Genomic DNA, 15375 nt, shown 5'->3' on the forward strand with positions numbered 1-15375 from the left:
CGGAGCCGCAGTAGCTCGGAAGATTTTCGGCTCCTTCGGCCGCTGCCGATGAGGACAGGGACCCTTTCTTCCCCGCGCCCCCCTGCGGGCTGCGGGGAGGGGGCGTACTGCAGGAACCCCCGCCCTGCACGGGCTTTTGCGAAGCATCCGAGGAGCTGCGGCAGGAGCAGGGCTCCCCCGGGGGAGCGATCTCTGCCTCTCCGCAGGCTGCCCAGCTGCTCTGATCCCCGCTCCACCGTGGCCAGGCCCGCCGACGGCCAGGGCCATCGGGGTGAGGCCCGGCCCGGGTAGGGGTGCCACCGGCGTCCGGGCGCACCGGCGGCTCCTCGCAGCTCGTCCCGCAGAACGCAGCGAGGCCCGAGAGGGCGGTCTGCGCCGGGACTCCGAGCAGGTGTTGTGGAAACCCTAAATCCTCCCGGCACACCCCGAAGGGCCTGTTTCGTGGTGCCACACTTCTTGTAGGGCAGGAGTCCCGCCCCGGTGGGGGCGCGGTCAGCGTGTCCGCGGTGCTGCGCGCATCCTCCGCGCCCTGCAGTCCGCCTGGCACCGTGAGCCGACCCGCACTGCCCCCCTCGGCTTTCGTACGGCCCCGCACTGCCTCCCCGGCCCCGTCCCGCCCCGCTCGGGTCTCACACTGGCCCCCCGGGTCCCGCACTACACCCCCCCGGGTCCCGCACTGCCCCCCCGGCCCCGCACTGCCTCCCTCCCGGCGTCCCGCTCCGCCCCCCGCAGCGCGGGGCTCCGCGGCAACGCTCCCCTCGGACACCTTCTGGCTGCCGGCCGCCCCGTGAGTTCGGGCGGGACGAGCGGCAGAGGCCAGCCCCGCTCCGGCCGCGAGTGCCGCCGGGGAAGCGGCGCTGGAAGGGCGGCGGCGGCAGGGAACACGTGGAGAGGAGGCGGCTGAGGCGAGACTCAACGACCGCCCGAGACAGAGCAACCGGCGAGCGGTACCGCGCGGGGCCGGCCTGCCCGGGGGCTCCGCCGGGCTCCGCCGGTCAGGGCCGCCGCGGGCTGCGGCTCTGGGACGGGGCCTCCGTCCCACCCGGCCGCGCCGGGACCCGCCGCGGCCCCGGGAGCGACTCGACGGGCGGCTCCGACAGCCGCCGCTGCGGCCACCGCACAGACGGCCCCGGCGCTGGGGGCTGCGCTGGGGGACGCCCGCCGCCGGGGCCGGGCCGGGCCGGGACTGGCCGAGCAGCCACGGGGCCCGGGGGGGCAGACCCGGGGCTGCAGCCGGCTTCGGCCCGGGCCGCCCGGCAGGGTCCCGCGCGCCGTTGCCACAGGCGGACGCCTCGTCTTTCGCCTCACCGGTAATAACCCCCCGGAGAGAAGGGGGGTTAGAGCTGGCACAGGATCCGGGGGCAAACGCAAATTACAGACAGCAGACGGGGTCAGCACCACACGCCAGCGGATCTCCTTGCAGGAGCTGACTTGCAGAGTGTGCAGCTGCCTTTGTCTTCCGCAGGACCCTCTCCTTCATTTGAGTCATGCCTCTGAATGCCAAGCACAACTCAGCCTGGGGCAGGCATAGGAAGTTAACTCTTTTGACGAATAAAAACTCGCCTCCCCCACAGCAGAGCAAGTGCTTTTCAGAAAAAAAAATCATATTCGCCACCTTGGGATCAAATCCCACCTCTTTCCAATGTCCAAGGCCACGCTCTGGTAAGCAGGGTGCATGATGCGGTCCTCAGTCCTGTCTTCTCACACAGATACCATGCTCTGAGTACACCACAGCCTTTGAAATGTGCTTGCTTTTGCCTGAAATTTATTCAGGGATTTCTAAGTGGCTGGATTTCAGTTTTTCAGAGCTCAGCTGCAGACATGTTCAGGGGACTTCTCCTCGAGTAGTGCTTAGCTTGGTGAAAATCAGGAATCGAGGAGGTGTACTACCTCTGACACTTCAATACTTCTGTCTCCCTAACCACTAGTCACTGATGAAAATTTTGGCTGTGACACAGAGATTTGAATGACTTTGGTTGCTGTATGACTAAGGTAGTGACACTTCTGAGAGCATGTGACAATGAGTACCTCATTGCACACTCAGTGGTGGGACTTTCTTTTGGCGTATCAGTACAAAGGACTGTTCTTTGCGATGCGAGTTAAAGGGCAGATTCACTCTGTTTCAATACGTAAGCTTTCAAAGCCTTCCCCAGCTAATTTATGACTTTGCATGTTGATACAATGTTCAGCATGCATATTAAAATGAAAATGTCTGTTAAAAAACGAGCACATTTGGGACTACCTGGCTAGAGATGTTTTGTTTGCTAAGTGGACAAGTTGGGAAGGGAGCTCATGAAAAAAGGTGATTCATTCATACCAGATCTGAAAACCACAGTGAACCTCCAGAAACAAGATCCTGGTTTGCTACCCACAGGTAACAATTGCCAAAATGTTTGCAGGTGTCTACAAGTAGGGACTCAAGATTTACAATTTTGTGACTGGTGTGTACAAAGTGCTACTGTAATTCTACGAAATAAAATGCATTTCTTTGGAAAGTGCAGGAGCTGCAGGTGTTCAGTGTAGTGTTTTAGGTAGAAATAAGGGATCTTATTCCTCTTTGTGTTTATCATTTTTACACTGATATGGCTACATTAGCTCTTGACTGACACTCATAGAACTAAGTGGGGAAATTTTACTTGGTGCTGGAGTCATGTTGCTCTAGAGGAGAATGAAATGCCTAGGCAGAGTGCGTTTCTGCCCAGACATATACTTTTACTGAGTTTAGTGCTTGAAAGCAGTCCAGTACTTCTGGGCAGGGGACAAGGTAGGGGAAATCTCACGTAAGTTTAACACAACTCCCTTCGGCCACCTGCTTGTTCTGAGCAGTTTTCTGAGATTATCTAATCTGTTCACACACGAAAGCACACTGGTCAGGATTTAAAATGCATCTTTGATCTGTGAGCACATTGTGGCTTTAGGAAGAAGCATTGTGCTGTGGTACCTTGGCTAAAACTGTCGGGGATCTGGATCCAGTCCTCTTCCTACTGCGGTCAGCAGCACCCCTGGCTATTGTGTCTCTGCTTTTAAAGGGCAGCAAGGAAGTGTTTCACTGAGCATACGTGTAAAAAAAAGAAAAAAAATGACAGAAGAGATTGATTACTTAAGCAGCACATTAAATAGTACCTAAAATTTACTGGTTGCACATATACGAGTAGTCTTGTTCACCTCACTGCTCTACACAAAGCTGCTTGTCCCCTTTGCGGGGCCCAAGAGCCACTGTACTCTCTATACGATACTCTCAATACTCTTTGTACTCCACAACAAAAGTCTGACAGAAGATGAATTTTTAACTGGTGATCTAATGATAATCTTCTGTTCATTGCTTCAGTTTGGGATTACAAGAAGGAGAAGAGGGTGACAGAGGGAATCACTGGAGATTTTAAAGGCAACCGTTTGTTTTAATCTGTGCAGACAAACATTCAAAAATGATGCAGCTCTGGCTGGTTACCTGGAAAAAGCTTTACATAAAGCAGCACTTCACCATCTAATGTTTTGCTGTTCCTTAGTACCATCTGAATGTCGGTGCTTGAGCAGGAGAAAAATTATTGTCATGGTTTAACCTGGCAGGCAGCTAAACACCACACAGCCGTTTGCTCCCTCCCTCCCGGTGGGATGGGGGAGAGAATCAGAAAAAAGGTGAAACTCGTGGGTTGAGATAAAGACAATTTAATAGGATAGAAAAGGGAGGGAAAATAATAATAATGATAAAAGAATATACAAAACAAGTGATGCACGATGCCATTGCTCACCACCCGCTGACCGATGCCCAGCCAGTTCCCGAGCAGTGGCTGCGCCCCTTTCCCCCCCCCCCCCAACCAACTCCCCCCAGTTTTTTTGTTCAGCATGACATCATATGGTATGGAATATCCCTTTGGCCAGTTTGGGTCAGCTGTCCTGGCTCTGCCCCCTCCCAGCTTCTTGTGCCCCTCCAGCCTCCTCGCTGGCAGGGCAGTATGAGAAGCTGAAAAGTCCTTGACTTAGTTTAAGCACTGCTTAGCAACAACTACAACACCGGTGTGTTATCAACATTATTCTCATCCTAAATCCAAAACACAGCACTGTACCAGCTACTAGGAAGAAAATTAACTCTATCCCAGCCAAAACTAAGACAATTATTTATGTAATTCTCAGGGAAAGGGGGTCTAATGGGTTGAAAGAAAATATAGAATTCAATGGAGCACTGACTTGCCATCAGGGTTATACAGACTATAATATTGACACTATTCTACTGCTGTGTTATAAATACCCAAATATTTAGACGATCAGCAACCAGCCCCTGATGGCATTGAGAGGCAGATCCTTTACATGAAGGATCCGATGGGCCTGTGCTCAGCATGCCATGTCAGAGGGCCACAAAACTGCAAACTTCATATTGCTCTACTCCTAAGTACTGAAAGGCTCCTAGTATATGGAGCCCAGCTGGGCTGGAGTTCATGATTTTGGCAAGCGGAAAGATGACTCCCTGAAAGCCTGCCTGCCTTGTGCCCGCCACAGCAGTAGCTGTGCTGTTGTCAAGGTCTGTGTTTGTTTTTGCCTCCTACATGGCTGTAAGCAGAGTGAGAGACATGGTCTCTCTCTGTCTTGTTTTACTGTTTATAGTCTGCAGTGATTTTTGCTATGCTTCCACATCTACCTTGCACTGTTATTTTGGGAACCTGCATTTTCTTGTAAGGCAAAATCATAGAGAGTTCAGAAATGGAAATTACATTTATCCTGTCTTTGCTGCATTCCATCTGGTCTATCTGCAGTTCATGCCAGTGTTTTGGAGGGATTTTCATACTGGTGGCAGATCATGCCCCAAGTTCTCATGGAGGAACAGGCCAGGACATACGATGCTGCTTTATGTCTGAATGTCAGTGTTAAATGGGATATGCAGGATCCCATAGCAAGTATCTCAGACAGCTAAATCTCTGCAGAGGGACAAGAGGAGAACATATGGATTCTATTCAGTGCTAGAAGCTATGAATGTACTATTCAGCTATGATACGTATGACTAGATGATGTATACAAGAAGAATGGAGTCTGACCAGACAGCTATTACATCTAAAGACCAAAGAAGGCGTTGTTAAAGTGGACTCCTTCTGATAATGAATGAATAATGAAAGTAGGTTTAGAACGATGATTGGTACAGCAGACACATGAAACGTTCAAATGTGCAGTGCCTCTCTAACCACAAGTAAGTCTTCTGGAACAGGCAGAAGCACTAGCTAGGACTCATCCCTGCAGTAAGATGGTGACCGGTCTGGTCTGTGACAACACTTCTGGAGTGGACACAGAGTTCACCGATACGCTTGCCAAACTGACAGACAAGGTACCTTCCTCATTGCCTGCTGCCCTGTGTATAGTTAAGAGCTCTCCCTGCAATGTTTCTTCATTTATGCTGTCACTGGCCATCTGAAGAACTTGATGTTAACATTTGCTGCATCTCTGGTGCATCCTGGTGGAGCAACATTTGCTCTCTGGTGCTCAGGGATCAGGCTGGCTGAAGATCAGCAGCTATGTGGCAGATCCCCTTTCTTGGACTTCTTTTCATGTGCACTGACTGCATGCAGCTGCAGGCTCCAGCTCTTGTCAGGCTCCAGGAGCAGCCCTGCAGTGCAGGCTCACGTGTGCTGGCTCAGGGTGAGAGGCTTGTCCATCCATGCAGGGGGAGAAGTCTGGGCGTGACTTGGAGAAAAGTGAGATGAGAGGAGAGACCCATGAACCGCATCAAGGTGGTGGGAGAGCAGCTGGACTGTCCAGCAAATCCTCTGCTTCGTGCTACATTTCTTTTCTGCTTTGTGGCAGGTTTACGACTTCTAGGCCAGGACTTACCGCATGGCAATAGGCACAGGTGGGACTTGTGTACATCAGTGGGCAGGTAGCTACGGTGTCCTCTGTGTGTGCAGAGGTGGGCTAATTTGGAAGACCTAACAAGGATTAATAACCCTTGGACCTCTAGTTGTCATGTACACGTGATATGGTGTGTGATGGGAAGAAACATGGCAAGGCTCAGCCGTCCGGTGCTGTCACATCACCTGCAGCTCAGGCGTGACCACTGCAGTGGGAATGTGCATACCTCTCCTGCATGGCCGCTCGCACTGCAGCCCTGTCCTTCCTGCACAGCTGCAGTGCCCTCCAGTACGGCAGCAAGCTCCAGCTCTTCACCAGTAGGCACCCCTCACTGCAGCGCTATACTCAACACCAGAAACGCTTGAAACCCAAACCTGGCCCTGCTGCACTGCTACTGCTCTGCACACGGCAGTACTCATAATTGTCTTTTGCTGGTGGCTCCTGAGTGAGTGTTTTGAGACCCTCCTCAAATGGGATCTGCGGGCCAAGGGTCTAATTGTTACCTGGGCACGTGCAATGCCTTAGCTAGAGAAGTAAGTCTGGGTTCTATGTGGGTGCTTAACAACGAACAAAGCAGGCTGCCTTGGAGTGAGGTGCACTGTGGAAGTGTCAGTACCAAACAAGAGGGAGATGCCAGCACAGGTAAACAAAGCATTTCTGTCTTTCTTTTTTCTTAACAAGTGTCAGACTTTCCTTACCCTTAGGCTAATGTCTTTCTGTATATTGTACATCGTAGTTATAGTTTCCTTGCACTAATTATTCCAAATAGCAGATCCTGTGTAATCATCTGTGCACAGTCCCGATGTTGCTGAACAAGTTCCTAACCAGAAATCCTAAGAACCAGTGAAAGTATTTATTTACCTTGGAGTCACTGGGGACTGTGTGCTCTACACCTCTCTCAGCTCACACCAAATAAAAAGCTTTGTTTTGTTTTTATCTAGATGTAGCAATTCATGCTTAGGATTTAAAGAGAGGACTTAAAATGACTTAATTGTGTTTTATGTACTTCTTATTTAACGCTGCAAGCAAAATAAATCAGAATGGGATTAATTCATTTTAATTTGTTGTTGTTACTAATGATATGATTAAGACCTCAAATACAATAACATTTTTACTTGAGTAGAAAAAGAAGTGTTTTAAGATAGGTATGTAAGAGAAATAGAATTTATTCTGAGGATCAGTCTTAAGAAATGACATTACATATATTCTTGGATCCTGCTTTTTCTGCAGCTCGTGTCAGTAATGAAATTCTGCTCAGTGCAACAGGAGCACCCCTTCTTTCTAGCTCTGATATCTTTCAGGGTTTGTAGAGATGTTATGGTGATTATACTGTTTTTACTATAAGTGAAAATTAGAACCAGGTATGTTTTCACCAGTTTGATTTGGCAAATGGACTTGTTTTTATCTGTTGTGTGTAAGCACCAGTTGCATCTTGATAATAAGAATAGTTAACATAGGGCAGCCTGCTCCGCAAGTGCATCTTCATGGTTTCACTGACTGCAACATCTCTCATTTTGTCACAGGGGATGAGGCAGGTAATTCCTTCTGCCTCACTTTCAGAGAACAGTTATACACCGGCAACAGAAAATTCATCATTTTGAAGATCAGTTGAGATCAGATGCTCCCACAAAGTGTATTCATTAGGGTTTGTATTAGTCTTTAGCAAGGTACACATTAAGACGTACAAGGAGGCTCCATTCATCTTGGTGCAGCAGAGAGAAGAGCTCTCATCTTTTCCAGGATCATCTGAAGCACCGTCCTCCTACGCTGAGAGCCCATAGGCCGTATTGGTGCAGGATTTACCTGTTCACAACCCTCTTTCTATTTTTTTAGATGTGAGGTAATATCCAGGCAAAAGCATAAGCTCGTGGATCTGATGCAAAGCGCTTCAAAGACCATGATCAGGAATGAAGAAGGAAACAGAATTAGACCAGCACGGTGAACAGAAGTGATGCTTTAAATATGTTCTGGCCTACATACATATGCTTCCTTCCATTTAAATTCCCAAATCAAAACAGTTGTTTTAGGGAAGCATTGGAAGTGTAATGGATCCTGTTAAGGGGTGTAATATCTTCCTCTGCAAATGGGATACCGGAGGAAGGGGTTATTTTAAGGTTATATGCGCACAGTTTGCAATACTAATAAACAGTCCCGGGGATAGATTATGTAAACACACATGCATCTACGAGTAGGTTTTATAGTCAGTTTTTCACTGTCTATTCAGTGCTCTGCCCTGCAATCTGAAACTGTGGATTCCAGCAGCAGTCTCTGCACCTCATGTAAGAGTTCAACAATCTGCAATGTGCATCTGAAAAAAAGTAATTTGGACCCAGGCAGGCCTCACATTAGGCTTACCCTGCTCAGGGTGAAGACAATGAATCTATTGACTTCGACAGGGGCAGGCCTGGGCCCACTGCCATCGGCACAGGACATTATCTAAACTAACGGGTCCCTGCATAAATAGCTCGCAGTGCCTCCAATGGCGGTTTCTGCTGTCTCAGTCACTTGCCTCATATGTGGGTATTCGGTGATGGGAGGTTTAGCACAATATCCAGTTCCAGAGTTTTGAATGGAAAATGTGCTCTAATACCCAAGACACGTTGCAGTCGGCTTGTCAGAGGTGCTGCGCACTGACTTGCCTGCGTGCCGGCGAGGCCAGCACCTCTGCCCACGGGGAGTCGTGCTGGGCGGCCGCTCCTCGCCACCGGTGCCAGGGCGGGCTGTGAGGGGTTCTGAAGGAGGCTGGAGCTGAGGGTGCTGGCTCTCGTGGCGGGGCACAAGCACCACGTGCTCGCACGCTGCTTTTTCCTGGGCTACTTGTGTGTGTAAGGCAGCAGTGAGCCAGAGCGTGGCCCATGGACCGGCTCCTTTCAGAAAGAGAAATGGGGTGTATAATGCTGCGGTATAGATCTATATATATATGCTGCTTTTACAGTGTGTGTATAGACCTGTTTTGCAGAGAAATTATGCCTGTTTTACTTGGCTAGGCGGAACTTAGCCTCTGGGATATTTTGAGGCTTTTTGACTTACTCTGTACACAGCAGACTAGTTTTGAGTTAAACTATCTCTCACGGACTGGAGTCACAGTGATTCAATTTAGTGCATTTTCAGATAGTTCATACTCCTCTTAATTTTGTCTTTCATTTCTAAGAAAGGCCACCTTAGACAGATGGTTTAGTTCATATAACGTGTTACTTACATTTTTTGATGCAAAAGCTACTTGCGTATTTAGTGATGAGAAGTGTAGAAGTTTTGTATTTAAAAAATCAAATTGCAGCACTGTTCATGCAACAATCCTGTGATCCTTCCTCTATCAAAGTGCCCACTGCCTTCGGTCTGAATAATGACCACAAGACTGGTTCTTCTCTCTGCAGATTTTAAGTTTCTCATGGAAGTATGCATGTACACAGATGAAATACATATATTTGTCTGCAAAGGAATGGTTATGCTGATATTTTAGATATGCTGAGTGAAAGAATATAATCCATTAATATGAGTAAATGCTTCAAAGTGCAGCAGTGCAAGTACAGAACTTTTAATTCTGTAGTGAAGTCTATGATTTCAGCCTTGTGCTCTGGAACAGATTTTTTTTTTCGTCTACATTTCCTGTGATCTCAAATTCTAAAAAAATATAATAATTGAACAGTCTGATTAACAAAACCAAAACACTTTATTGAAATGTTGATCTTATATTTTACAGTTTATTGGACAACATTCGTTTCAAAAACTGAAAACAATTAGGTAGAAATATAATGTTTTGTTTTACTGGAAATGCTTTCTCTTCATCTTTATTTTAAAACTGACATTCCTCAAAAGTGACATATTTTTCCCCAAACTGTTTCACTTCTGACAAGCTGGTGTTTTCTGAGGTAAATGTGTCCATCAGAAATTTTCTGACTGGTGCTGGTGTAAATTCATAACTGTTTTTTTTTTTTTTTTGAGATGAGGCCAAATTTCTTTAACCAGTTAGTTGAATTTTGCCTGTGTCAGGTTGCATGCACGAATCTTTCTCTAAACATGGGTGGGATCCAGCTGTGTTGTGGAGGAAAGGGTGGGATGGCTTTGCTGATGCAGGAGAGGAGCTGTGGCCAAGATGCTGTCCCCAGTAAATCGCCGCCTCGGCAGAAGGCCAGGTCAGAGCTGCGTGCCAGCTGGGCTACCACCCGCACTGTCAAAGTGGAGACAGGCACTTACAAAATTTTATCTTGTATTTTCAAGTTAACTGCTTCTGGAAGGATTAGCAGATTAAATGCCAGTCATCCTAGCTTTATCTAATTATTTCAGCTGTTGTACCGTCAAAATATTTTCCTATAAAATATCAGGGATCAGGCTGCATTGCTTCTGAAATCAAGGGCATTTTTCTGTTGAGTAGAGTGGGCTAAGCTTTGCTGCTGTGCTATGGACTCAGAAGAGGAGGAACTTGCACGTTTTCTCCAAATCTGTTACCAATGTACAGAAAAGCAACTGCAGCAGCAGCAGCTTAGAAGTCAGAGAGCACATGTGGGACAAATCGTTGAACACTGTGGTGTGTTTGTGTGTATGTGCAGTTTATCAGGGTCGAAGTGGCCGGCGGTCGCAGGGCTGGTAGGGCCAGCAATGTCATCGGTGCCTGGGGGGCACAGGCTGCTCACCCGACGGGCAGCCCCATGTTGTGGTGCCCCCTTCTGCCCATGCTACAAGGGACTTGCTCCAGATCTGCAGATGCATGAAGGAGAGGAGAGCTGGGTGCTAAATCTGTATATGCCTCAGGTGCCTTGCATGGATAACAATGTTTATTTTTGGCAAATGACGCCACCCTTTGGTGAAGAGCTGTTGAGGAGTATTCCACCGTTGCCCATAGAGTACTTGGAAAGCCTCAACTTCAAGGCATTATTGGTCTTGATCCAAAGCCAATGGAAAAATCTGCATTACATTTAACGACCTCTGGAACAAGCACTTACGGAAATGTAGTGTCTTACTTATTTGCTTGCTTGATACAGGAGCGCCAGTGAAGGAAAGTTGTTCAAATGCCTCCAAATTACTGGCTCTTGAGCATCAGTCTGCCACCTTCTTTTGTTTTGTTGGTTTTTTTTTTTGGGGGGGGGCACTTTTTGGAAGGACAGATAAATTTCGACTCGAAAGTGAGAAGTTAGGCTTTAAGAACTAAAATATACCAAAGAGGGAAGCCCCGAGAGCTTTCAATCTGTGTGCCATGAGAGATGCTCCCCCACTCAGACAAACTTAGCCTACGGTCCTCCTTCCTGCAGAAAGAGCCCCTCACCATGTTCCCCTCAGACCTTAATGAGTTTAGTCTGCAGGATTTCCTCTTCTGGTGACATTATCAGAAGAAATTACCCTATACCATTACCTGTGGCCAATGAAGGTTGACAGGCCTCCCCCTGCTCTCCTCTCCCGGACTGTGTGCGACTCCCGAGACAGGAAAGTATTGTCTGGACTTGACCCTTTGAAGTTTCCCTCACCTCCACCTACCAGCTCGCTGCAATTTCAGTGCTGTGGTCCCCTGTCCCATGTGCTTAGAGGCTGTGGATGCTGCCGTGGTTATTACAGCTGGGTGCCATGGGTGCATGTGGGGGGCCCGCCCTGTGGAAGCCTGTGGGGGGGAGCCTGCAGGGGGTCCCCAGCATCCCTCCTGCCCAGCCCTGGGTGGCCAGGGCTGGCCTGTGGCCCACCGAGGAGGGGTGTGGGTCTGCAAACTGAGAAAGCTGAAGGGATGCAGTGCAATTATTTCTCAGGCGATGCTTAACTTCAAAGATGTTTAAAGAAAGAAAAACATGTTGGAAAAGAACGGTCATTCCAGTGGTAATAAATTAACATCTTAGCAAAATGCCAGATTCAGGCTTTTATGGTTATTCCCACTGATTTCCCGCTCACCAGCTAGCACCCAAACCCAGCTGAGGGGGCCCTGGCATTTGTCCTGCTGCCGACCACCACCACCACCAGACTCCCTGGCTTGGGCCCCGGGCGCTGGGCAGATCTGGGCACAGGGGGTGCAGGGTGCGAGGCCATCTCTGTCCCCCCTCGCTCTTGTGCAGCACATGCCTGGGGAGTGCACCGCAGCTCGGTGGCACGTTTGGGTGGGGGCTGCTGCTGTGTGGCAGGGCTGGGCCCGGGGACTGGCCTGGGTCCCTGCTGTCTGCCCCGTGGGTTGGCGGATTGCAGAGATCCAGTTATGTGTGGACTCTGTGCCTGAACATCCTCATCCTGAGTATCCTGTCCGATGGAGATGAGCTGCCTCATGGCAGGCTTGTGAGACTAACCCAGGCTTTTGGCTTTTTTGAAAGAAAAAAGGTGTATGGGATTGTTCATGAAACGCTCAAATCTAACTCTTCCAGGAATGACTACACATGACCTCGTTCATGTATTTTTTACAGCAGGAAGAGCAGTGCTCCTCTGGCTGTAAAACACTCCGGGCTTTGCTGCTCTGGAGTGCAGCAGCATCCTGCTGGTCGTTCTGCATCTGGGCGGAGGGATCCAGCAGCACGAGCAATGGGGAGACATGGGAATTTGTCACCCACGTACCAATTTGTCATGTGTGCAGCCTGAATAACCCCAGCGCTGCTGAGTCCCATAGCACCTTTGGAGTCAGACAAGCCTAAATGTGTACTACCTTGCTTGGTGGCAACAAATTGTCCTAACCATACTCTGTGAATGCTGAATTAAGTCCTTGGTGAATGAGGGTTGAAATCGGAAGCAGCTAAGTAAGCCTGATATGTGCCGTGTCTTCTCTGTTTGTATACATAACTGTTCAATATCTTATAAACTTTCTCACAAAATTAAACAACACCCCTCTTAAGGGAGTGATTTTCCAGCGATTCTGAAAAACAAGTTGTGTGGCATCTGGGTACACAGAACTATAGCCAAACGCCACTTTGTTATTGAGTCTTTTCCTTTGCCTCTGATTTTACTTTTAAACATACATTGCATGGCTGTATCATTCATCTTTAAAATTTTGGAAGGGTATACCTCAGGAGTGTTTTCTCGTTTAGGACTCTGCTGGCTTCACTTTATATCTTTTGGTTATGTCCACAGCCAGGCATTGTTTAGCCTATGCTATGTGACTCAGAATGGTTTCGGTTTACATCCACTTTATCATTCTGTATCTCCTATAGAATTACTATACACAGAAATTCAGACCTCTGTACAACTAGATAAAGCAATGTAACTCTACGCATGGGCTCCAAGGGCACTGTAAATGCCACAGCCTTGGTTAAAAATGTCTACCTAGCAAAAACCGGGGAAGCCTTTTTGCAAGACAGTGTCTCAATTCTCGTCTGATAATTTTGTGTAAGAAAAGGTGATGTCCTGTGGCATCAGCCCTGGGAGGGTGAAACAAGGTTCAGAAAAACATTCACATTTCATGCCTTGTGGCTTCAATGCTGGGTTCACAGAGACTGCAGGGAGGACTCCCAGGGAAAAGGCAACATTGTCCTCCTTGGAGGGTACCCAGGAGAAACGTCTTTCTCCCTGATCATAGCTTCATCCCACTTTCCTTTCGCCCTCTAGGGGGGATGCATTCTGCAGAGAAGGATTTACCGTGGTTGTTGGCAGCGGTTAAGTTCTGGTATTGCTTTCTTCTCTGGCCCAAAATGCTGGCTTGCTGGGAAACTTTCTGTGGCTGTGTTGGAAGAGCACCACCATCTCCGAGCCCCATCTGCAGGGAGGTAACTTGGCACAGCTTCCTAGCTTTAACGTGGATAAGGGAGGATACAAGAGGGATCACTGCTTGTTGTGGAGCATTTCTTTCCATGGCTGCTGTCTCTCTAGGGGAACAAAGGGCCTTTCCTGCTCCCAGGTGAGGCAGCAAGTATTAAACCCTGACTGGGGGACCTGCTATGGATTTGCATTGCTATCGCTGCTTCTGATTCTACAGCTTTTCTGGGGCTTCATTAACCCAGTTACTTGATTCACAGCTTGGAGAATTAGTATGGTTTTCTGTGACTGGGAGGCCTTCACATAAAGCTTGATCTTGGTGTAATTCTCAGTCAGTTTGGTAATTTTATTGGGCCTCAAAGTATGCTGTGGCTGGAGGAAATGCTCTATGTAAAACTCACAGCTTCATCTGGTAGTGATTTGTCATTTACCATGTTTTGGGCTTGCTGCCAGCTCAGCTGTTGCCAAATGAAAGGAAGACAAGGGAATAAAATGATTATCAGGAAAAGGCTAAGAAATGTTGCAAATGAAATAAACGAAGAATAGCTTAAAACTAAGACGAGGATATAGATAATCAATCACAGAAATCATGGGGGCAGGCAGCAAGGGAGTTCAGGTTTCCCCTAGACTACAGTCCTTTTCACACTCAGAACATTTCAGCGTTATCCTTCAAATATACGTGATCAAGTGGACCACCAAGAAAAAATTTCCTGTGAACCTGTAAAACCGTATTTATCTCTATTTTGTGTATCTTTATATGGGTTATCTATTATTAGTGGTTAAAAAAATCTATTATTATTACACATTTACTTTGTGGTGGGAGCTAAAGGTCGGGGAGGTACTCAAACAGGCAAAAAGGGCAGTCTCTGACCCAAAGAGGACACAACTGCAGTACTGTTCGGAAGGAGATGCTGTCTCTGAAAGGGCTGTTTCACAGGGCTCCAGTATCACAACAGACTGTCTGGAAGCTGCCGGTGGATTTACCGTCACAAGACCCAGGAGCCGGGGGACGGTCTGTCAGTGGCGCTGCAAGCCGGGCCCCGGGACACCTTCTCCTGGCCGTGGATCTGCAAGGCTGGACTGCTGACCCCTGGCCCGCTCTCCACATTCAGCAGTTACTGGTCTGTTTTCATGAAGCTGGTGCTGCGTGGCAGGTACCTGCTGATTTCAGAAGCAGCCTGTATGGGCCTGGAAATCGTCTGGTGTCCCTCACCTACTGAATAGGTGGAAGAATATTTTCAAACGGACTGCCTAAATCCATAACCACTTTGAAAAAGAGTCCCGAGTTTTAGTTAATGGAAGTTTTGGTTTGAAGGACTGAGCACTACAGGTGAAAAATTTGTATTCCATACATCAACTTTCAATGATCCTATTTAGTTTGTGTAAGGAGTTGTTTCTTTACACTTCCACTACTGAGTTTTGGTTTCATATGCACATTTAGGCAGAATTTGTGACTTTATGTTGTGAAAAAATAAAAGGTCAAAAGATAAGGGTGATTCAACAAATACTTTATCCAAATATCAGGCACTTCTAGGGCCTGTAAATTGTTTTGGAGACAGTTCCACAGCTCTGTCAGCAGCCAGCTGTGAAGGGAATTTCCCACAACACTTAAGACGCTCTTAACCTAATAATTTTTCTTCTCAGCTATGAGAAGTAAGGTGAGGTAAGTCAGTAAAATTTAACAGAGACAGAAACAGAGGTGTAGGGAGATTAATGACTTGCCTAAGGTCCTACAGGAGCAGGGTCTGCTAGCACAGTGCTATCCCAGCAGCATGTCCTGCTGTAGTGCACACAGGTGTGTGGTGTAAGGATGCTGTCTCATTAGCTCGTTAGCTTAGGACGATCACACTGAACTCCGGTTAGGCAAGAAAGGGGTGGCACTGTGTGGAAGGG

This window comes from Aptenodytes patagonicus, chromosome 5, assembly GCF_965638725.1.
Source record: "Aptenodytes patagonicus chromosome 5, bAptPat1.pri.cur, whole genome shotgun sequence".
NCBI lineage: Eukaryota > Metazoa > Chordata > Aves > Sphenisciformes > Spheniscidae > Aptenodytes > Aptenodytes patagonicus.